This window comes from Pinus tabuliformis, chromosome X (genome assembly GCF_031772625.1).
Source record: "Pinus tabuliformis cultivar Carrire ecotype Pingquan chromosome X, CPIR1, whole genome shotgun sequence".
Classification (NCBI taxonomy): domain Eukaryota; kingdom Viridiplantae; phylum Streptophyta; class Pinopsida; order Pinales; family Pinaceae; genus Pinus; species Pinus tabuliformis.
Genome location: NC_142308.1, coordinates 343,233,011 through 343,256,914, shown reverse-complemented (window position 1 = coordinate 343,256,914; position 23,904 = coordinate 343,233,011). Strand labels below are relative to the sequence as shown.

General features: G+C 36.3%; 1 pseudogene across 1 annotated transcript; it reads right to left on the bottom strand.

The window, feature by feature from the left end:
* Window positions 1–5,449: 5,449 nt before the first annotated feature.
* On the bottom strand, window positions 5,450–23,411 carry LOC149139872 (protein TOPLESS-RELATED PROTEIN 2-like; annotated as a pseudogene). The gene is made up of 20 exons (XR_016265055.1): window positions 20,498–23,411; window positions 20,177–20,254; window positions 19,864–20,022; window positions 19,645–19,735; window positions 19,154–19,485; window positions 9,902–10,016; window positions 9,579–9,640; window positions 9,180–9,324; window positions 8,931–9,040; window positions 8,727–8,775; window positions 8,244–8,313; window positions 8,029–8,105; window positions 7,470–7,546; window positions 7,080–7,197; window positions 6,832–6,938; window positions 6,501–6,680; window positions 6,117–6,239; window positions 6,010–6,085; window positions 5,730–5,894; window positions 5,450–5,626 (listed from the first exon to the last, which is right to left on the bottom strand). The product of XR_016265055.1 is annotated as a protein TOPLESS-RELATED PROTEIN 2-like (transcript).
* Between the last annotated feature and the right edge of the window lie 493 nt (window positions 23,412–23,904).

Below are 23,904 nucleotides of genomic sequence, written 5' to 3'. Positions count from 1 at the left end.
CTCTATCCATTTTGACTTGATGTAAGGGAGCATGCCTCCCTTTTCTTTTATGGAATAGAAAATCAGTGACCGACTCCGTTAAAAAAATAAAAAAATAAATAAAATCAAAGATAACAGTTTCATTTAAATCTTATTTGATCAGCATAATATTTTCATTCAAATGCAATTCGATATTTAAAGAAAGCTCTGTTAGAAATAAAATGCATTGAATTCATTCTAGGAAGGGAGAGATGTATTGTTTTTGTATGTCTTGTTATTGAAACATGTGTTTTATCAAACAATACTTTCTCCTAATTGTCCTCTTGATACCTGCAAACAATGGATTTTTGTCCATGTGGTTGTAATGAATGAGAGATAGGTGTAAGAGTAATCTTCAAGTAGTGGACGAGGAAATAATTGGTTCAAAGAGTTACATCAATCAAACAATTCAACAAGAGGAATACACTAGCAATTGCAAGAGCATAAATGAAGACAAATATTGCATAGCGATTTTAGATGATGGGAAATTAGAAGTGCAAATGTAAACTTTTGCTATTCCTAAATTAATCTATAGACTTCAATTCATAAAAGTTTCTGATATTAATCGTAAAAACATCAAGACCAATCATCAAGGATTCAATTTTGTAGATCAAACCAACAAAAACTGAGAACAAATTGATTTCATGATTTTTATTGTATTGTTGTTGAATGGAGTAATAGAAGATGTGATATAGTTGAAACAAATAAATATATAACTTATTAGAATTTACTTCTTATAAGTGCATATTATTGTTTGGATTTATATTTGCATATATATTATTATATATGTGACATAGTTGAAACAAATAAATATATAACTTGGTAGAATTTACTTTTTATAAGTGCATATTATTGTTTGGATTTATATTTGCATATATATTATTATATCTAACTCCATAATTTGTCGTATTTGGTCATTTTTAATATGACATGTCTTAGAAAATTTATTGATTGAGTACACTCAATGATAACTTTTATATTAATAGGGGTTCAAAGTATTGTAAACAAACCCTTGGAAGAATTGACTTATTTAATGGAACTGAAAGAATTTTCTCTTATTTTAATGAGATGAAAAGGATTTGCTCATGAGCGCACTCTAAGAGGTGGTAGTTAAATAACAATGAAAATTACACCGTTGAAACAAGGTAAAAAGAGAATTTTCTCTTATTTTAATGAGATGAAAAGGATTTGCTCATGAGCACACTCTAAGTGGTAGTAGTTAAATAACAATGAAAATTACACCGTTGAAACAAGGTAAAAAGCCAATTAATTATAGTAAAATAGAAAATATAAACGATCCAAAATCTAATGACACCTTTGAAAGGAGTTAAAAAGAAGACATACAATAAAATGAAAAACTCAAAATGTTAGAAAAATTAGATGGAATATCTAATAATTGTGAGCAGATGACGAAAATGGAAATAGCTAGAAACCATAGTTATGAAACTAACTCAACGACGTTGGAGAGTAGGATTTCAATTCAAACTCGTTAAAAGAATCCATAAAATCACTCGGCACGTCAACCTCATAAAACATGTGAAAATTTTGAAAGAACTCAAAGGCAAGAGTTTGATATCGACTAGAAGACTTGGTGATACCAAGTCCAAGTCGAACTTGGTTGCAACAAAAGTTTTCACTCAAAACTGTGTAGGTAACCAAGTCGAACTTGGTGCAACAAAAGTTTTCACTCAAAACTGTGTAGGGAAAAGTTTGATTTGGTAGTACTCGACCATTTGGTCAAGATTTGTAGCAATGTCAAAAACCTTTGTCATCTTTCTAAGTGGAATGTATCATTTTTGTATAGATATTGAAGCAAAAAAAAACCTATTTATACAACTCTACAATTTTAAAAGCAATAGAACCATAATTAATTTTTGAACTCAGTAAAATGGAATCAATTGGCTCATTGATTATGTATTATTAACATTTTGTGTTTCTAAAAGAGGTGTTATCAGTCACTAATACCTTTTGTGTTACAAAGAAATGGAAATGAGCTTAGCAAAAGGTTTGGAGTCTAAAATAATCAAACCCACTAGACCATTTTAATGATCCTTTGTGTTCATAACCAAAAGGTATTAATGTTTAGGAAATAATCTATTTCAAAAGAAAAAACCCCACAATCAAATAAAAGGAGCAATTCCTCTTGTTGTCTTTAGAAATTTAACAATGATTGCAATGCATGGTGAGAGAGAGTGCTCTGGTAATGTGTGATGTGAACTATTTTGTGAAGAGAATCAGTAATAGGACTCATATACCCCAATTTGTGCATCAGTGAATCAATTGTCTCGGTCTTTGTCCAACCTACAAGCACAAAATAACTAAGAGGCATCACTGAAACATTATGAGAACTACAATGAATTATATGACAAGGTGTTTAGCTAATGTCATACTTGTTTAGGTATTTAGCAACAAATTCAAATATAATCTATTAATTGCATATTAATACAAATCATCCATGAGCCCTCCCATAGTTTTAAAACGAGTTATATATATTAGACTGCCAACTTCAAAAATCTTCCAAGCAACTTCTCGATATAATGTAATATTCAAAAAAATAACTTTTTGATTGCATATCAATACAAATCATCCATGAACATTGTCCAGTAATTATACTCACCATTAGAAAGGACCATAACCAAAGGCAACAAAGAGAAATAACCATCAATAGTGCATAGTAAAATAATCAATATGATACCTTTAGAAAGGACCATAACCAAAGGCAATAAAGAGAAATAACCATAAATAGTGCATAGTAAAGTAATCAATACGATACGCATACCAGGAACCCCTCAAACAAGCATCAACCAAAAAAATTGGACACGACCAGCAACTAGAACAAGCACAATCAGTCTTACGCGGCCAGCAACCAAAACAAGCACAATCAGTCTTATAGATGAGTTTGATTTCACAAACTGCTAGATAATATATATTACAACGAACTACATCACGGTCTTGCGGGGTTGACTTCATATCAAACTAAATTAAAGGAGTTGTAAGAACAACACTTCAAATTAAATACAATAACATGATTCATACTCTACAACCCCTTGAAACAATCATCAACAAAAAAAACCGGGACATAGTTAGTGACCAAATTTCAAGTTACAACAAAATTCAAACATAAATTACAACAAACTACATGATAGTTTTGTATGGTTAAAAGAATATCAGACTCTAGAGAAAAGGAATTGCAAGAAAAGCATTTCAAATTAAATCAACGAGAAACTCGTAGACTGATGTGCATGCAGAAGGACTTGCATTTATAACTCTTTGTACATGCAACTTTTCATTAGGGGTCAAACATTTTATAAAAGCCCAATGGAAAAATGTGTCTGCATAATACCAAAGAAAACATTGAAGATGTTTTTTGTTGTTCTATTTATTATGTGCACTCACTTATTTGCAATCCCTTCCTTACATTGAAACAACTATCTTTAAATAAGTAAGCATCTATATTACTCATAAAAATTACTCATAACAATAGCACACAAAAAAATTTCCTTATAAAAATTACTCATAACAATAGCACACAAAAATTTTGCCTTATCAAAATTACTCATAACAATAGCACACAAAAATTTTGCCTTATCAAAATTACTCATAACAAGCACAACTCAACTTGAATGGATATTTTGTTTTCATGAAAAAAGAAGTCCCTTCACTTCACCTTTCCATTCACGAAGGTCATGAATAATATACCCATGAAATGGAAATAAATGTGAATTAAATCTGAATTGAATAATATACGTACGAAATGGAAATAAGTGTTAATTAAATATGAGTTAAAAAATATTCATTCACGATCATGAAAATTTAGTTTTTCTCTTTAATTTCATGAAGAATAAATAAATCTTATTTAACCCTATTAATAAGTAATCAACATGTCATCAATTGAGATTTTCTATCTAATCCTCTAAGAGCATCCACTAATTAGGGTGACTGAGTACAAGGACATTATTTATTTCTATTTGGTGTGTGCTAGAAACAAAGTTATGTATGCTTTCATCAATTGAGATTTTCTAACCCTCTAAGAGCATTCACTAGTTAGGGTGACTGAAATTTTCTATCTAACCCTCTAGGAGCATCCACCAATTAAGGTGACGGAGCACAAGGACATTATTTATTTCCATTTGGTGTGTGCTAGAATATGCTATAAAGCAGGGGATAACAAAGTGGGAAAAAAGGTGACTGAGCACAAGGACATTATTTATTTCCATTTGGTGTGTGCTAAAAACAAAGTTATATATGTTATAAAGCAGGGCATAACAAGTGGAAAAAAAAAAAACAATGGGTGGTAAATCAAAATGTCCCATTACAGATATGTAGATATTACAGACATGTACATGGTATCAAAGCTTCCAACATATTTCTAAACATATTCTAACAACAATGACTTTATCCAATTGCTTCCCAGCCAAACGATAACGAAAATCTGCCAATAACTCTAGTAACAACCTGCCAAAGAATTAAATGCCTCCTATTAAGTTGACATCGGAAATGCGTCACCTTACAACTTTCAGAGGAAGGAACTCTTCCCTCAGCGAGTCCATCGACATCCAAAATGCGTAACCTTACAACTTTCAAAGGAAGGATCTCTTCCCTCAGCAAGTCCATCGAAAACAAAATACAAATTCTATACAGATCCTTTCTTTACATAAATATCTGTATCAATATGTTCAAGCAATGGTCATCAAACAAGAAAGCTCGTTGACTCAATTGCAGAGACTCATGCATAATTAATGTTTTCTCGATTGAATTACTTCAGTTTGAGCTCCAGTTAATGTCAATCCAAAAATGTTGATTCCGTTTATAAATATAATATTCCCCAAAGTCTGACAAAGCTTCACATAAACCAGGTTTGTTTGACTGCACATGAACATAAGAAAAAATATCGTGGTACAAGGAAAGGTTTAAAAATACACCGGAAAACCTTCGGAAAGAAGATTCATGAATTATGCTCCAATCACAGACTGCACCTACATACTTACTCATTTAGGTATCATTTACAGTTGTTTAACCTCCATCTACAGCGTTGAGTAATTTCACTGCCAAGACGCGCTACCATTATTCATGGTATTCTTGTAAATAAACAGTCGGTATAAACAAAGTGGTACAATGCACTTCAAATTGTTCTTATGTTCCCATTGAACTACCGAAAGGGTGGTTCCGAACCTTGGTTACTTAATGTTGGATTTGACCCGATAGTTCCATTATCTGGGGGAGGTCCAACACCCGATTTCCCTTCTGACTCTGAAGGCTCAATAACATGAACTCCTCCATCTGTCATTATTCGGTTTGGATGGATGTGATGCAACGACTAAATGATAGGCATTACCGCTGAATAAATAACAAAACAACAAATTAAATCATAATATGCCTTGCCAAAAGCCAAATCTGACAAATAGAACCTTGATAGAATGAAAAAGCCCATTTACCTGTTCATTCCCGATGGTAAATATGCAGAAGGTGCAATGCGATAGTGAGGCCTCAAGCTTTATGCATCAAACACGGAAACTGCACCATCACAGAAGCTCGCATAAACTAGGACCCTGTCACATGAGTATATGGCACTTGAAATAGTAGCAGATAGAGAATCATGAGGAGACCACTGCAATGCAACCATGTAACAAGGTCATCCAATCAGATACAGCAAGTAAGTGACATTACATAACTGTCCATGTTTGAATTCAAGACTGCTTACAAGTACTTACATAGCGCAAGCTCTCCAACTCGGAAGCATCATATATAGCAAGCTGGCTCTCATGCACAACCAACAAGTGAATTGTATCCCCGACTAGTGGCGATGATCTTCCTGGCTGTACCGGTACAACTCTTGACTTTCGCTTGTCCCACCCATCTATGCCCCAGAGACATAACTGCCGAAGGACGCGGTTGTGAGTACAGGAACATTTCTACTCGCTAGTTTTGTGTGAGCTTTAAAGTGAACATCACGGAGTCAGACTATATATAATAATAAAAGACACCATATACCTGGGCATCAGCTCCAGAAGATACCAAAAGCCATGCCTATGATTTTCTTTTGGTAGCCCTGGAGCTTTGTTTTCACCTGTAAACGGTCATTTTTGGTAAAAGGGTACAACTCGAACATTGTATATTTGAATTGATGAATCCTCCATGCCAATTGCAATGATGTTATTGTCCGGAGGGTGGACAGCCAGAAAATTGGCTGCACAAGGAGGTGGCATGAAAGTTGTCATGACCTGCAATGAATCACTAATTAGCATGCCATGAAACCAGTGACTTGGATAAATTGGAAGCCTTTGAAATCTTAGCCTATAGTGAGGAACATTACACAAGAACCAACTCTAACATCACATAATTTGAAAGTTCAAAAACACAACAGTTATATTTACAGGTGAGACATTAGAGTATAAACCCCTAAGCAGACCAATGTACCAAAACTGAAATTATATACATCATCGGAAACATTAAAATGTTCTTTAGGTAGAAGGCTCTCTTACCTTAAATGTCATCATATTGAATAAGGAGACCTTGCCACCGGAAGCAGACATCACATAGGAATCATTCTTAGACAAAGCTATACGAGCAGCAGTTTCTTCTGGATTTGTATCACCAATGTCATTATTCATAACAATCCCACTAGTTAGCTGCAACATCTGTGGTGGAATACTCGCTGTAGACTGTGGAATAAAATACTAACTCTTAGTTCCTTATCAATCATTACTACATAAAATACAGCTGCAAATTATATATCCAAAAGTATAACAAACAAATAAATAAATAAAACAAACTAAAACAAAATGACATCAAACAACTACCAAAAAACCCCACCTTTCCAGATGGATTCCGGTCACTCCGCTGCCATTTGCATAGCTTATGGACAGCAATGGGTGCCAGCGCTAAAACAGCAACACCGGAATTGGTGTATATCAGTCTTACTACTTGCAAGAAATAGCACATTACTTGTTTGGATCAATATCGACAGAATTTGTAGCATTGTAATGTATGTCAACTTTTAGTGTTTTCTATAATAGAAGGATGATTGCATACCTTGCTTGCATGCATTGTGTTCAGGCAACCTGAGGGACCTACACTGACCTGATCAGTGATCTCAGTCAATTTCCAGTTCTTGCTCTTGTCTTTAACCTCATTTAGAAGCCTAGGTCTAACATCTGGGGTACTACTGCTGTCTATACTCTGCACACATGTTGTCTCAAGTGTCAGATAAGTGTAAGAATACATTGATCATATCATCCTATTCCTATAAAAGATACGTCAAAATAATGGCTAATAGAGCATTTGAAAGGGGAAAACAAAATCCTATGCTATATGGAAACTTGAAAACAACAATATCTGTACTCTGGAGTGAAAGTTTAGACACTGATAAGATATATGTGACAAACTAAACTGAATATGGCTGGACAAATATTCTAGACTCTAAAGAAATAATTCTAGGAGAAAGCTCTTACAAACTCGGTCATTGACACTGCAGGTGGAAGTCTCTCTGAATGGTCTATAGCACCAGGGAGGGAACCAGGAGCAGTGACTGCAGGACATGGCATTCACAATTGAAGTATGCATAATAAAAATGATCTGGTTAGAGTTTAAACTTTACCATTAACTAGCAGTGCATGTACATAGTAAATGTTCATGGAAGCAATTTACCTTTGTTGCCAAGCAAAATTCCTCTGCATTGGCTAAGATCTTTATGCTATGTCATTATTGAAACGAAGGTGAGGACTAGAATGGAACTTTTTGGAAAATAACACGAGGATTATACATTGAGATGTGACTAAGAAAACTTGAAATAATGTATTGAAACATTTTTTCTCAAAATCATTCTCTCAAACTCTAAAAATAAGGCATCCTCATCTTCAAAAATAACTTCTTACCGAACTACCCTCCCTCAACGTCAATTGTTGTCAGGATATTGGTGTTATCCATGTCCCAGAACTTTATTTGAAATTAATCGCCAGCTGCCAAGAACCTATTCTTAGTTTTATCAAATTTGCAAAACAAGTAAGGAACGCTTGATTGTTCGCTCACTTTCATTCCACTCAACCAGGTACAAATCACCATCTTTACTGGTTCCACAGGAGAACAGCCTAATAAAAAATACAAATAATTATATACTTTAGAAAGGGCATTGTCTTGACATAGTACATATAAAAAATTGAAGTAAAACTCAGATCCCCATGAAGACACTTCACAAACTAAACACCATTCCAAGTTTAACATTTTACCTTGTTCCATCAGCAATGTAAGCCATTGTAGTGCACCAGAGGCCCGGAGCATTATAGTCCACCCTAGATCCTGCAAGATCATACAACCAGGCTTTGATCTTTCCATCAATAGCTGTAGAAAAAATAATCTGCATACAAACAAAGAGTCATAATCCATCTATCTTTAGTGCAATAAAGTATTTCTCATATGGCAAAAAAACCACAAGAAGCCAAACATCAAACAAAAATAGAATATGCAATGTAACTTCACACAATGTAAATCGCCTGCCATAGTATAAGAATATATGTGAACTATATGCTTGGAAAAAGCAACTCAATGCAGGCATGTCAGAATATAAATAGAGGGAATAGCACACCATTGTATTGGTGCTCAACCAACCAAATGGAGACCAGAGACATTGTAGATGGCATTATTTCAAATCACTCACATTGAAATGATAGCCAATCATCTTATTAAAGAATACAAAGTATAGATTAAGTTACCCCAAACACAATGATTCACTGATACAGCTGGATCTTTCACAAGAGCAGCCTATGAAAACATAAAAAAACACATATAAGAGTTTAGCTAAGGCCTGTGCTAATAATCAACTCCAGTAAAGAACTCTAAAATCTTTTCAAGATCAATTCATAGGTACAATTTTCCCAATTTAGATCACAGAACTAATTTATGAAAAAATCATCTACCTGCATTGGAATCGATCAGGCCGAAATTTTCCAAACCTTAAAGATCCTACAAGCTAATCTTTCTCGAGATGCCACTTCCCAAATTGCTTTGTCACCAACATTTGTTACAACTGATCGATAAAGTCAGCAATGCAAAGTTGAACCACTAGCCAGTGTGAACATACTTACAAAGATAAAAAGTACTTCTTCCAAGTTGACTTTAGGAATTTATTTGAATGAAGAATTGTATTGAATGGAATTTGAAATCACCTAGCAGAATTGTTTGCTGCAGAGGATGGAAATCCATACTTATAACATTTGAACCCTGATTGAGAGTTCTTGCCTGTCTCTTTGGCAGGTCATCTTGTGAGTACATGTTAAGAGGATGAGTTGGGCCTGGGCCTGGGCAGGTCACCTACAATTAGAAAGTAAGCATTCTTCTTTTGTAGAAAACCAATGCCCTGTAGAATAACTGACAAATCCTACTCAAAATCGAACACATACAACAGTCAATGGACCCGGTCGAAAATCTAAGAAACTTGAAACAAAACAAAAAAAAACTAAAAGAGAATTTAGCATTAAATTGGTAATGAACACATGGACTGCAGACAGACAATTTCAATCCATCATATCATTGAATATAGATCTTAATTAATTCTCTGTATGTACCTCCTCGGACTGACCACCCCGGATGTGCTTCATGAGGTGTTCAGAATCAGCAGATTGATAGTCTACAGCAGGACCATTTGATGAGAAGTCAAAATATGCTCTATTTGGAAAACTCGTGTTATGGAAAAAAGGAAAAATATTTCTGACATATATGAACAAAAAGGGCCTACTAAATCATCCCACTTCAAAGGACATAAACAATTCTCTCTTATTCCACTGTTCCTACTCAATAACATTCAAGCATGCCATGAAATTTTTCCAAGAGACAACAAGGTGTTAGCCTACCAAAGAGCATTTTACAAAATATAATAAATTAAACTCACCTGCATTTGGGGGTGGTGCAAGAGACACTGGTCCAGCAGAGTGTCGAGCAGCAGGATTAGAATTTTCCATCCGTCCCAAAAGACTGCCGGAAGAAGCACCAGCAGAATGGAAAGCCTGAAATAGAAGATGCAATATGCAATATGTTAGATAGAAGATGCTGAAAAAACATCCTAAAATGGCTCAATAAAGGATTGCCAAGAATTGTCAACTTATCAACCTTCTAATCATCAAATGATATAGGCCAGATGTCTTTCTGATTGTATGTTGCAACAGAGTAGATCAAGTTGTGGCATCTTTCATGATTGTATGTTGCAACAGAGTAGATCAAGTTGTGGCATCTTTCATGTTGGTATGTCTATAGACTCTATACTATATTGTGCAATATGAATCCAAGTCTTTTTGTTAGGATGCAGCTGTTGTGAAGGCGATATTGCTGCATGTCATCAATTTAGATAGGTTGTGAGTTAAACAATGTAGTCTTGGAATAAATAGCATATATTGCAGGGTGAACAATTTCACTGTTGCATTTACTGTTCATTAGTTATCACTACAAATACTCAGACATTTCATGACAACTTCTCTGTACCTATCCCAGCGTCTATTGGTGATTTGAAACGTCTATCATTATTCATAATATATTGTGTCAATACTCCAGAGAGAAATATGCACCACTCAAACTAAATATCAAGGTGGAGGTTAACACAATGGTTGTGATTGTTATTCTCTGTACCTATCCCAGTGTCTATTGGTGATTTGAAACATCTATCATTATTCATAATATATTGTGTTAATACTCCAGAGAGAAATATGCATCAGTCAAACTAAATATCAAGGTGGAGGTTAACACAATGGTTGTGGTTGTTATAGAGAAGCTTCAGTGCTCTCAATGGAGGGAAGCTCAGGCACTTAAGATGTCTCTGCAGGAAATACCCCACAAACTGATGCTTTTCTCCTTTCTGGCAATAGTGTTTATGATTACAAAAAATATGGATCTTCCACCTTTGGAAAATACTTCAGACTCAAGAAAAGTTGAAAATGGTAAATTGGAGGTCATTTTATTGAGTGTGGATGGCCATGTAATGGCAGCACCTATGAAATCATTTAAGCATGTAGAGAGTGGCAATTTATGTGAAACTCAAGTAAATATTGTTGATGGTCAGGATTATTGTAAAGAATCTAGAGAGAGAATCAAACCTGTAGGCTAGGTGGTGGATATCCACAGCAAGTTCATTAGGCACAAAGAACAGTCAGTAGTACAAAAATAACCTTAAAATATATAGTGACTTATGCATATATTGATGTCAACTATTTGAAACAGGTCCATGCTAGTTTACAGTGCACACACACACTGTTTTGACTAGTGGATACTTTGTCAACCATTTAAGGTTTTATGAGCTAAATTATGGTGGCGATGGGTAAAGACCCAGAGGCTCAGTGGGCACAGATCTGGAAAGAAAAATACGCCAGCAATTGGCTAAACAAAGATCTCATAAGAATGTCAGGACATAGAAAGGGCTAAATCCTTTGGAATAAGGCATGGAATAACAGGGACTTAGTCCAAGGAAACAGCTTCTGGGAGATCAGAGATGGTAATCTTGCCCTTTTCTGGGAGGATAGATGGCAACAAGAACCCGTCTTGTTTAGCAATGACTGGAGGGATCTCAAGGAGGAAACAAAAACCAGAGGGTTAACAAAAGTAAAAGACTTTTGGAATCAAACCAACAATAATGGCAAATGGAGAACCTGGGGAAACTTGGATTTTAGGGAGGACAGCCCCCTAAAAGCTAAAGCAGAGACTCTTCTAAAAAGGCTAGATCAAAGAAAGATCCTTAAGTCAGAGGGGCAAGATCAGCTGAGATGGGGCTACAAGAATGAGGGGGTCTTTAATCTCAAGGAAGCAAAACTCATTCTCCTTGACCTGAACACACAAGCCCCGGACAAGATTTGGTTGGAACTATGGAGACACCAAGGCTGGATGAAAATCAAACTTTTCATGTGGCTGGTTCAGCATAGGAAAATTCTAACCTGGGATAACATTCGGAAGAGGGGTATGCAGGGGCCTTCCAGATGTCAGCTCTGTGAGGCTCAAGAGGAAATGATGGAACACCTTCTCAACAACTGCATTTTCACCTCCAGTTTGTGGGACTCTTTTGCCACCATTTTCTGCTAGACTAACAGAGACAAAGGAAATATCATCAACACCCTAAACAACTGGAGAAAAAAAATTTCAGAGAACAAAGTTCTTGGCTCAGTTTGGGCCATCTTTCCAAGTTTCATCATCTGGAATGTCTAGAAAGAAAGGAATAATAGAGTCTTCAAGAATGAAAAAAGGCCACCCCAACACATTTTTAAGCTGATCTTAAAACAACTCAAAGAAACAGTTGGCACCATTGTGAGAAATCTTCCTCAGAACCCTCCCTCTGCAGCTGATCTGAGAATGCTCTGTGATTTAGGTTTGAAGGATCTTACTCCTCAGGGATTGGTAAGGAAAGACTTCTCCTCGGTGTTTGAGCAAGATTTTTGGCATCCTCCCCCCAAGGGCTTTTTGAAATTCAACATTGATGGGGCCTCAAAAGGCAACCCGGGCACCGCTGGTTATGGAGGTGTGCTAAGGGACGAGCAAGGAAAGCAAATAATAACATGGCGGAATTGATGGCTATGGAACAATGTCTTGATCTCCTGAAGCAGGAAAACTGACAAAATGTGATAGTTGAGGCTGATTCTGAGCTTATAATCAACTCGGTCAAAAGGATCAGTTGGGGTTCCAAACTAGAAAAGGTTTCTAAGAATTGGAGGCTGATCCAAGGCCTGCAATGGATTCAGATTCACCTCCAGAGTATTCATACAGTCAGTTTTAAACATGTTCAAAAATTAGCGAATAAAATGGCCAATCTTCTAGCCAATCAAGGGGTTACCAACACACAAAACAAGACTATGTTGAACTGGCAAGAGCTGCCTCCGAGTAGGATAAAAACGATCTGCCATGAGCAAGCAGAAGAAGATAGAGTCACGTTTCAAAGAAGAGCCCAGGATTCGGATCCCAGGTGAGTTGGACTTTCCATCTTGCAGACAATCGGTTGGCTCTGATTATGAGGGGTGGGGCAGTTTGGGCGGAGACTCTTCTTCCCATCATTCTGGAAGAAAAATCACAACAGCGGACAACCATGGTGGCCACAACACCATAAGTTTTCCATCGGGGTTCGGAATACCGAGTGGGGGATGGTTTTCCGGTGATCGCGAGCCTCGCGGGCGGAATATGGTTTTTCTTATTTCGAAGCGAGCACATCCAGAGCGCAACACGTGGCGGGGGGGTCAGTTTAAAAACCGCCCTGATCGGGAGCTATTGTTTGGCTACTTTGGTCGGCGCGATATGATTGTCGGCCGTTGGATCTCCCGCAGCAGATCGACAGCTGGGAAAGAACGTGTTAGTTGGTGGACGAGCTGGGTAACAGTCGCGCTTCTCGTCATCGCGGATTAGTCCTCCACCGTTGGATTGGGTATGTTGGTTCAACGGTGTAGATCAATGGTTCGGGTTGCAAAGTCAGTGCCAGCTCAACTTTTTCTATTGACTTCAGTTTGGTTCTGAATTTTGGTTTCGCTTCCGGTCTCCCTTTTGTTCAGTCTTGTTTAGCTTTTTTGATTTTTAGAAGATGGGAGTTTAGCCAGCTTTCGGGTGGGCTTTCAGATCCCGCTCTAGATCCACACCCCCTGGTGGATTGTTGTAATTATTGTATATTATTAATGAAATAGAAGGTCCTACTCTTTCTTAGCAAATAAAAGAAAGAAACTTATACAACATATATAATGTTTGTTGCTACCTATGCGTCAAAAATGGAATGGACACACTATAGTTTTAGCTTTCAGGATGTTTTGTCAGCATCTTCTATCTAGCATATTTCTTATGACATGAGTTTGTTCAGTTCTAAAATGGCTCCATAAAGGATTGTCGAGAATTGTTAACTTATCCACCTCCTAATCATCAAATGATATATATGCCATATGTAGCCTCCTTCTACAAAGTCATGTAGCTGATCTTTCTCATTGTAAGTTGCAACAGAGTAGATCAAGTTGTGGCATCTTTCATGTTGGTATGTCTATACTATATTGTGCAATGTGAAGCCAAGTCTTCTTGTTAGGATGCAGCTCTTTTGAAGGCAATACACTAAACTCATTACGTGTGATCAAAGGCTAAATCTTCAACTTCTCTTAGTGGTGGCTGAGAAATCCACTGGTAGGGATGGAGTTGACAAAACAGAGGTTGATAAAATTAGGCTATCATTCAATATTCATTCTTTGCATAGCATTTCACATGTTAGTCAAAGCAGTGTCGAAGTTTTCATTTCTTTTTTTGAGCACAGTTTGAGATTTTCACATAAGAAAATGGTCAACAAGTTGCTAAGTGTAGCAACTCAAAAAATTCTCCTGCTGGTGAAGATAATGATGCAAAACTAAAGCTTCAGATGGGATCTGATAACATAGTGGATTAATCTTTTTTACCACCAGAAAATACCAGGAACCAACAAGACTCCTATTATTATTCTTTTTGTATTAGAATTAGCAAATGGAAGTGGTATACAAAATGCTTGTATTCACTTAAGAGTCTTCAGTAATGGAGACTATTTCCAGTGCTATTGCAACACTAGATTCAACCGGTCAAACTAAATACCAAGGTGGACCCAATCTTGATAGTGGAGAATCTTTGAAAGAGAGGTAATCAAGTGCCCACCAAATGTACTCTATGTCAATCAGAGGAAGAAATTGCTCCACAGCTATCTTTAGTTTGTCTCTTCACCGAACATGTTTAGAACTACACCATTAAGGACCTCAGCGTTCAAGTAGGCAACGGATTGGAGGCAACTAAGCCTTTCATGGAAAAAAATCCTATGGCCAGAAAACTAAACAACAAACCAATGATGGTGAAAGCATGGAAGGACATCCCAAAATACATCTCATGGAAAATATGTATCGTCCGGAATCATGCTTTCTTTTAGAATAAAGCCCCCAGACCAAAGATAGTGTTAGAGCTCTTCTAAATGAGAAAATACTCTGGTATTTGCTTGTGGATAAAGTTACAAACAAAAATGCCTAACATTTCGAAATCATAAATCACAAGTGAGAAGATAAATGATTGGTTTTGCAAAGTGTTTTGAAAATAAGGCTATTTAAGAAACTGTCTTTATCACATGTAAGTCTACAGCTATGAAGGAAAACGATCATCAACAGAAAACTATGTTCAAAGCAGCAAATGTTTATGGATAACGTTATCTGCTGCCAGTAATCTTTAGTCTTAATCTGTGAAGACATTCCGATAAAGAGTTAGCTCTATAACGAATTTGTAAGAGATGATGGACTTCACCCTACAATTGTTTGCATTATGGATAATTTTAGGTAGCCATGTGCTTAAAGGTTGATATTTTTACACCAAAAGGCCTGGCAAATCTAAAATATTAGGTAAGATGCCAGAGAGCGATGGGGTGTTTCATGGAATGCAATTATGTAGGATATGCAAAAATAGAGACGATGAAAATGCCTTGAAACTCCGCCAAATGCTACTAGCTAGCATCAAATCAAACAAATTCACTTTTCCCACTATTGTCAGTGGATGTGCCAGCTTAGGAGCCTTAAAAGAAGGCAAGGTGGTCCATGCCTGTGTCATGGGAACGAGATTCTGCTCAGATATCTCTATATGGAATGCCTTCGTTACTTTGTATGCAAATTGTGGGATGCTCTGCAATTGTTTGACATCATGCCTAAAAGGGATGAATCCTCATGGAATGTAATAATTGGGGGATGCTCCCATAATGAGCTTGCCGATGATTGAATTGAGCAAACTAATAACCTTCAAAGGATTTTGACTGTTGCATCCTCGACAAGAGGGAGGGACTAAAAATGTCACCATACAAAACGATATGTAATTAATTACTAAATATCATCAACTGATATTTTCCAAATTTTAGAAAGAGAACTGGCCTTATTTAATATTAAATTTACTTATAACCAACTTCATTATGAATAATTGATTTGTTTGCTTGAAATATGTCATGAGTGCAAGAAGGCAAATAAATGTGGTCACTCTACGTCAAACCAGAGTGCAAGAAGGCAAATAAATGCAATCACTCTACGTCAAACCGTCACAATCACGTAAGGGAAGGACCATGCACCCTCATGATATGAGGGTTATGGATCTTAACTGCAAAGAGAGGGATCAAGAATAGGTTATTTCCCCTTTTACTAATATTAATGGCTAGAAGTCACATTACTATGTGGAGTGGCATAATAGAAGCATCATAGCAAGTGCATGTGTATAAGGTCCTGAGAATGGAGATAAAGCAATAACTTCAATATTTTTATGCATTTGTTGTTTTTGTTGCATACTTATTTCTCCCGGTTGTCTAGTATAAGACCATGTTCCATTTTAGTTGTTGTATTCCTAGGTTATTCTAAGGGTGTTGCTTAGATATACAATGTTAATGTTAATGCCCAGGGTAATGAGAACATTATAAAGTAGCAAAGCTTGGAAGTAGTCACACCTATCATGAGTAGAGAAGTTCAAAAATGTGTGGGACCTCCACCTCAAACCAGCATGACATGGTAATGTGAAGAACCATGCAGCTTTGTGATATGACAATGATGGAAATTAACCCCAAGAGATGTGTTAAGTTATGGTATGTTCTATGCTTATAACAGTTTACTTCTTTTTCTTATTATATTCCACCGATTAGCAATCACATGTACATAAAGTAAAGTGCAGATAGAACATTAAACGATCGACAGAAAACAAGCCAAGACAAGAGACACAAGATGTGGCGGCTAGCCAGGGACAAACCCCACAATGTGTGGGGAAACCCTTTGATCAAATCTTCTTTTATCTTCAATAATTCAGCAGAGAGAAATAGTACAATAAATCTGATTCATATCAGCAGTAGCAAACCCTAGGTCAGTAGCATCAGCATTAGCGACTTCATTATCAAACTAGGGCAGACCATATCTCACAAACCGATAGTCGGATTGACTTCATTCCACCACCAAAAGTTTCAGCTTCCAGAGGAGGTTCAGATGAACCTACAGCGCAGTTCAGATGAGGAGATCTTCTAGGCCACGCAAGTCAATCTTTACTTCTGCAGTTGCAGCTTCAGTTTCAGCAGTTTCCGGCTTCAAACTAGGGCAGTCGATATCTTGCAAACCGTTCGTCGGATTGACTTCATTCCACCACCAAAAGTTGCAGCTTTCAAAGGAGGTTCAGATGAACCTACAACGCAGTTCCAAAGAGGAGATATTCTAGGCCATGCAAGTCAATCTTTACTTCTGCAGTTGCAGCTTCAGTTTCAGCGGTTTCCCGCTTCAAACTAGGGCAGTCGATATCTTGCAAACCGTTCGTCGGATTGACTTCATTCCACCACCAAAAGTTGCGGCTTTCAAAGGAGGTTCAGATGAACCTACAGCGCAGTTCCAAAGAGGAGATCTTCTAGGCCACGCAAGTCAATCTTTACTTCTGCAGTTGCAGCTTCAAATTCAATAGCTTCCGGCTTCACAAGTGTGAGAGAGAGAGACCCATTTCAACGCAGTAGAGAAGAGACTCATATCTGCGCAGTAGAGAGAGAGAGAGATGTGATGAGATGAGTGAGTCCAAATGAGGAAAAGTCCTCTTATATTTATACACAACGTTGGTGAGTGAATAGATGCGACTGTTGGGCTTCTGAGCCTACATGAGTTGTAGGTCGGCTTGATAATAATTCCATAATCAAAATAAATTCATATCTCCATGAATACTTATCGGAATTGGATGATCTTTATATCAATCCTACACCTCTCGACGAGAGGAATCTAATAAAAATATTATTAGCCATGAATAAGATGACCCACATGAAGTTTTGCCCTGGTTGCCAATTTTAACAAGATGGAATATAATTTTTTTGACCCTCTACAAGAATTAACTACTAGAAGTCACATTATTGTGTGAAGTGGCAAGATGGAAGAATGATAGGGAGTGCCAAGTAAATACGGTGTTGAGAATGAAGAGAATGCCATGATTTCAATCTTCTAATGTGTTTGTTTCTTTTGAGGCTCACCTTCATCTCCTATTTGTCTAGTTAGAGTTAGAGACCCTCTTTGGTTTTAGCTAGGCTATGTTCCTAGGTTATTGTGTGGTCTCAAGACAGGTTAGTGTGTGGACTTAAGGCCCAACGAAAGTTGATTGAAGAATGGCAAAAACATGTACGTAGGATGAGGTATGAGGCTTCATCTCAAGATGGGAGATAAGTTAGCTTGCGAATTAAGGCCCAACTAAAGTTGATTGAAGAAATGGCAGAAAATCAAACCCCCTCCATAACCTACACATACCAAAGTTGGTTGCACTCTTTCCTAGCTTTGTGCAAGGCCAAATTTTTAATGTTCATTACATTGCTTGACTGTGGTAAGTTCTTGAAAAACATGCATTCCTCTATGATAGAAAGATGGAAGAAGTCCATGATGCTTGTGGCTCCTTCATAAAAACATGAAGGAGCCATATAAGAAAGTTGTAGATTTTATCTAGCTGAAAATACTAATGTGTCATGTTTTACTAAAAATGTTGAGATCAAAATACACACATAAGAAACCCACACCCTCAAATGGCACAAAGTGCTTAGTACCCCTCCCCAATTGTAGATGAAAACTAGCATGGCCATAACTTTGATTGAAACTTTTTTTTGTTTCATCCATATCTACAAGTACACATAAAAAACCCACACCTTCCAGTGGCACAAAGTGCTTTGTACCCCTCCCAATTATAGATAGACGAAAACTAGTATGGTCATAATACTTAGTACCCCTCCAAATAGCTTAGTACCCCTCCAATTATAGATGAAAAGTAGTATGGCCATAACTTCAATTGAAACTTTTGTTTTGTTTCATCCATATCTGCAACAAATACACATAAAAAACCCACACTTTCTACCCCTTCCAATTATAGATAGACGAAAACTAGTATGATGATAATGCTTAGTACCCGTCCCAATTCTAGATAGATGAAAACTAGTATAGTCATAATGCTTAGTACCCCTACCAATTATAGATGAAAACTAGTATGGTCATAATGCTTAGTACCCCTCCCAATTATAGATGAAAACTAGTATGGTCATAATTTCGATTGAAACTTTTGTTTTGTTTCATTCATATCTACAACCTCTACTCAAATAGTAGCATGTAATAAGTAGCAAAAGGGTTCAATTAAACCAAAGTGGAACCATTAAATTATGTGGCAACAAACATACCTCCTTCATCTTTGCCCATTAAATCTGTTGAATCGTCATCAGCTCTGTTAATGCTTGCCTTAATTTCCTCACTCATAGAACTCAAAACAAAAGCCATGAACAAAGGTGAAAAAAAACAAAACAAAAAAAGGAAAGTAGACATGAAAAACAAAATATCAAACTACAATTTAGCATGGCCATGCTCAAAAATGTAAAAAAATAACAGCCATAGTTGTAAAAAAACCAAATAACAAACAACAAGCAATAGCAAAAACAAAACAAACAAAGAGAAATAGTAGACACAGACTCTTCTTTGCAATCCCAAAAATTGCCCGTGGCCGATCAAGGACATCCTGCACAACAAAAAATAGAAGAGTATTAAATAGAGACTATAAAATATTCTTATAATAAATATTAAATGCACACCAAATATCTTATGATAAATATAAAACAAAGACAATGTGATAATTCCACAGCAGATAGCATGGACTTTGCACCAAAAGAGAACCCACCTCTACCACTACCTCTTCACTGCACTATAATATAGTGTTTCTCACATAGATATTTCAATAGTTTCATCAATTATCCTCCATGTTACTTTCCCTACATTGCATTGCACTCAATATTTAAATAAACAAATAAATTAAAATGCCTCTAATTTAAATGAACACAAATAACCCCAGAATTTGTATTGACAAAATGCTCTTGTATATCCATGTTACTCGTTTTACCTGAAATAGCCATTGATGTTAGCTTACTCTTAGTAGCTGAATTCTTTATTGTTTCAGATGTGCTTTTTTTATCAGTTTGTAACAGACTTTGGAATTGTTGAACCTTGATTTACATACCCAAGCATAGTATGACTTGCAGCCTTCTCATTTGGTGTTTACCTGCAATATCATCAAACTCAAGCTACTATGAAGAAAATAGTTCTAACAAATTAATGACAAGTGTTTACTGCAATAATTGCTTTTGACATTATCTTTTCACTCAACTAAATCTGTATAATATTATTATATGAGGACTTTAATTTATTATCCACACCTTAAGGAGAGTTGATGAAATTTGAAGTGGACGTTGACTTGGTTTGTTCATATAGATCCAACATTTGATTGCTAACTTCTGCATAGAAATTAACAATTGTAATGGGTAGATTCCTACATGTCACAAATTGACAAGTCACTTATAATAGTCAGTCCCCTACTTCCTAATATATATCGCCTAACAACAATTTTTGTGTATGAGCAATCAAAAAACATATTTAGATATGATGACATTATGCGAAATTTGAGCAATATTATAAACCTGAACACTCTGCAAAAACTCCAAAGTATATAAAAGCAGATAAGTTTAGCTAACCCTCACACTAGTGAGGAGTCACATGAAAATCCTCCCACCAAGACCTCTCTCCGTCTAATGGCAGCAAGAAAAATAGCTCCAACACCAATATGTTTTAATCCCTGTAACACATAAAGCAATTTTCTAATGTTGTTGAAAATGCAGAGATGCATGCAATCCAAAAAGCATAAAATATTGAAGACTAAGGATAAGAGATTGGAACACTCACCCATTATTCACAAAATTCCATGCTAGTTTTGCTAAAGAATTTTATGCAGCATTAAAAATCTTGATTTGCAGAAACAATATGTTTGTATGGATGTTGCATGATAAAGCAAAGGTCAGCATAGAAACAACCTGCTCAGCCACGAATACCACCTATCCCTACCTATCACTGTTATTCATAGCACTCTTGAAAACCAAAGCAAGTTGCATATATATAATGCTACACAAACATTGAATCCATAAAACACATCCAAAATGTTAGCTCCTCAAAGTTCATTAGCAAAAAAGGACATAAAACATGTTGCAACATCAATTTATACACTGTTCTAAACCATACCTTTTTTCCAATACCTTCAGCAGCAGTAGGGTTCCTCTTTTGTCGAATGTCCTAAGCCAACATTGTAGCATCTCAAGGAAGCACAAAAGTTTCTTCTACGTTACCATAAAGGAACATACATGCTATCGCAATAGTCTACACAAGGAAGTAAATATAACTAATCATCAAAAGGTTGTATTTACAACATTTGGACTAATCACAATATGCATCCCCAACAATATACTAAATTGAACCAAAAAAAAAAAAAAAACTGAAAAATGTGAGCCTACAAACCAAAAATAAATTATATAGATATTAGCTAATATCTTCTTGCATGCTTTCTAATGTCTTATAAGTTCAGTCTACTCCCATCTCCATCCCCTCCTAAAAATGTTGATATCAATGTGGTTTAAATAACTTGTGAATTGAAAATAAATAAGAATTTAGAAAATTAAACATTTGTCAATTTTTCCTATTTGCTTCATTTTGTCTGTCTTCCTTGATTATTATTGTTTGTTATTAGTTGGCCTCTTGCCTTTGTTTCTTTTGTTGGGTAGTAATCATTCTTCCATGGTATCCTATTGAGGATTGCAGGTACATTGTTAAGGATACCAAGGATTTGGAAACAAATGTAAGTATTGGATGAATGAAGACTCTTCCAGGAGTGATTAGTGTTCAAAAAGAAGAAACTGTACTGATATCTAGAAGGGATCCTAGTTTAGAGGGACCCGACAAGCTAGCAAGTTTGAAGGATGTCATTATACTGAATTTGGTGGAAAGTCGGTGATGACTTCAAGATGGATTTTCAAGATCAAGCAATTATTGGCAGCATAGTACAAGCAAGGATTCTCCCAAGAAGAGGGAGAGGACTATGAGATGACATCTACTCCAATTGCAGTTTGCTTGGCAAGTTGAGAAGCAAGATAGCTTCATGATGTTTGATTAGGTACAATCATGATGATAAATGCACAAAAGGAGTAGTGAGGCTCCTATGTGTTTCTATAGTTGAGCTGTTTGCTAACATTGTCACTGTCCCTGGATGAAGTGGGACAAGCTTGGAGTAATTGAGAATGCTTCCATCTACTACAGGGAGTGTTGATGTTCTAGTATCAAGGGGTTGAGATTCTCCCTACATCAAGGGTATTGACCAAGTGATGGGTAGCGACCAGGATCGATGTAATGTGGGCTAAGGAGATTGGCCCACATTGTCACTGTCCCTGGATGAAGTGGGACAAGCTTGGAGTAATTGAGAATGCTTCCATCTACTACAGGGAGTGTTGATGTTCTAGTATCAAGGGGTTGAGATTCTCCCTACATCAAGGGTATTGACCAAGTGATGGGTAGCGACCAGGATCGATGTAATGTGGGCTAAGGAGATTGGCCCCGTGAGCATCAAAGCCCTGAGTGCCCCACTGATCAGGGTTTACCTGATCATATTGCCAAGGGTTATTTGGCTAGTGAGTTGAGTGAGTGTCGCATAGCATCGGGCAAGTAATTTTACCATTTAATGACATGTGACGACATGTGGGAATGGTAAATGGTCCCAAGGTGTCAGCATGTAGGGGGTACCTAACATGACCCCAAGTGACCTTTGCATTATGTTGATGTGGGATGCTTTCCACATATAATGGATGGATTCATCAACATAACTGAGCTCATTCAACCTTTTCTTGCGATAGAGAAATTTTTATTCAAAAAGAGAACATCTAGAAAATTCATATACATGTGGATTTCAAGTCAGCTTCGAAAGAATAAAATTTTGATTTTTTTTCCTCCAAATGTAAGGTCGGGTTCAAGTTGGCCCCTGTGATAGGACACACCTATTCAGCTCATTCAACATCTATATATTGGCATTCGTCCTCTCCATTTGCACATCCAATTCGAATCATAAGGAACGAATATGAGGCATGATCTAAGGCACAAAGAGGAAAAATCTAAGGTAGAATAAGAGGACATAAATTCTAGGCAAAAGGATGAGTTTATGGGTAGCAGACCAAAGTTTTGGGCAGGAGGCCAAAATTTCAGGGGGATGCATTTATCTTTGTCTGACCAAGTTTGGTTACTGGTTAGTTTGACTTTGTTTTTGACTGGGAGATCAGATTGTATCTCTTGTTGAATTGGGCATTTACTCTAAGAAAAGGTTGTTGGGCTTTTCCCAAGATAAATTTTGTGTCCTGTTTGGCTATCACTTTATGATCCTACTGGCTTGTTAAAGATTTTATATGTATAGTTGATTAATGATAAATGTAACACAAGTTAAATTAATGAATAATTGGAAGTAATTATCAATCTAGAAAGTCTTGAAAATCAACAAGATTTTGGTGCATTAAGACCAACATTTATCTCCCACCCACCAAACCAAACAAAAATCAAAATCTAAAATACTAAATAAAAAATAAATTATCTTATGGGAAATCTTAAAAAGAAACATTAAATCTCATGAAAGTATTAAATATATAATAAAAATATTACAAGAAATCTTAAACAAAGAACAAAAATATTTGCAAAATTAAGTAAATTTTATTCAGTTATCAAAATCACAAACCCTAAATAGGTAGGGGAGGAGAAATTTTTATTTGAAATGAGAACAGTTTCATAACATAGCATAGCATAGCAAAAAACAAGAGAAAAAACAAAAAGGAACAAATAGAGATATACAGTAGAGACAAACTCTACTTTTGAAACCCCAAAAATCATCCATGGGCCAACAAAGAAACCCTGCATAACACGAATTAAATTATTTAAAAGAGGCTGAAATATCTTATGAAAAATATTAAATACACACAAAGTATCTTCAAAGAAATATGAAACAAAGGCCATACTATCCTACAAGAAATTTTAAATAGCGACCAAAAATCCTATAAGAAATCTGATGCAAAAATAAATACATCTT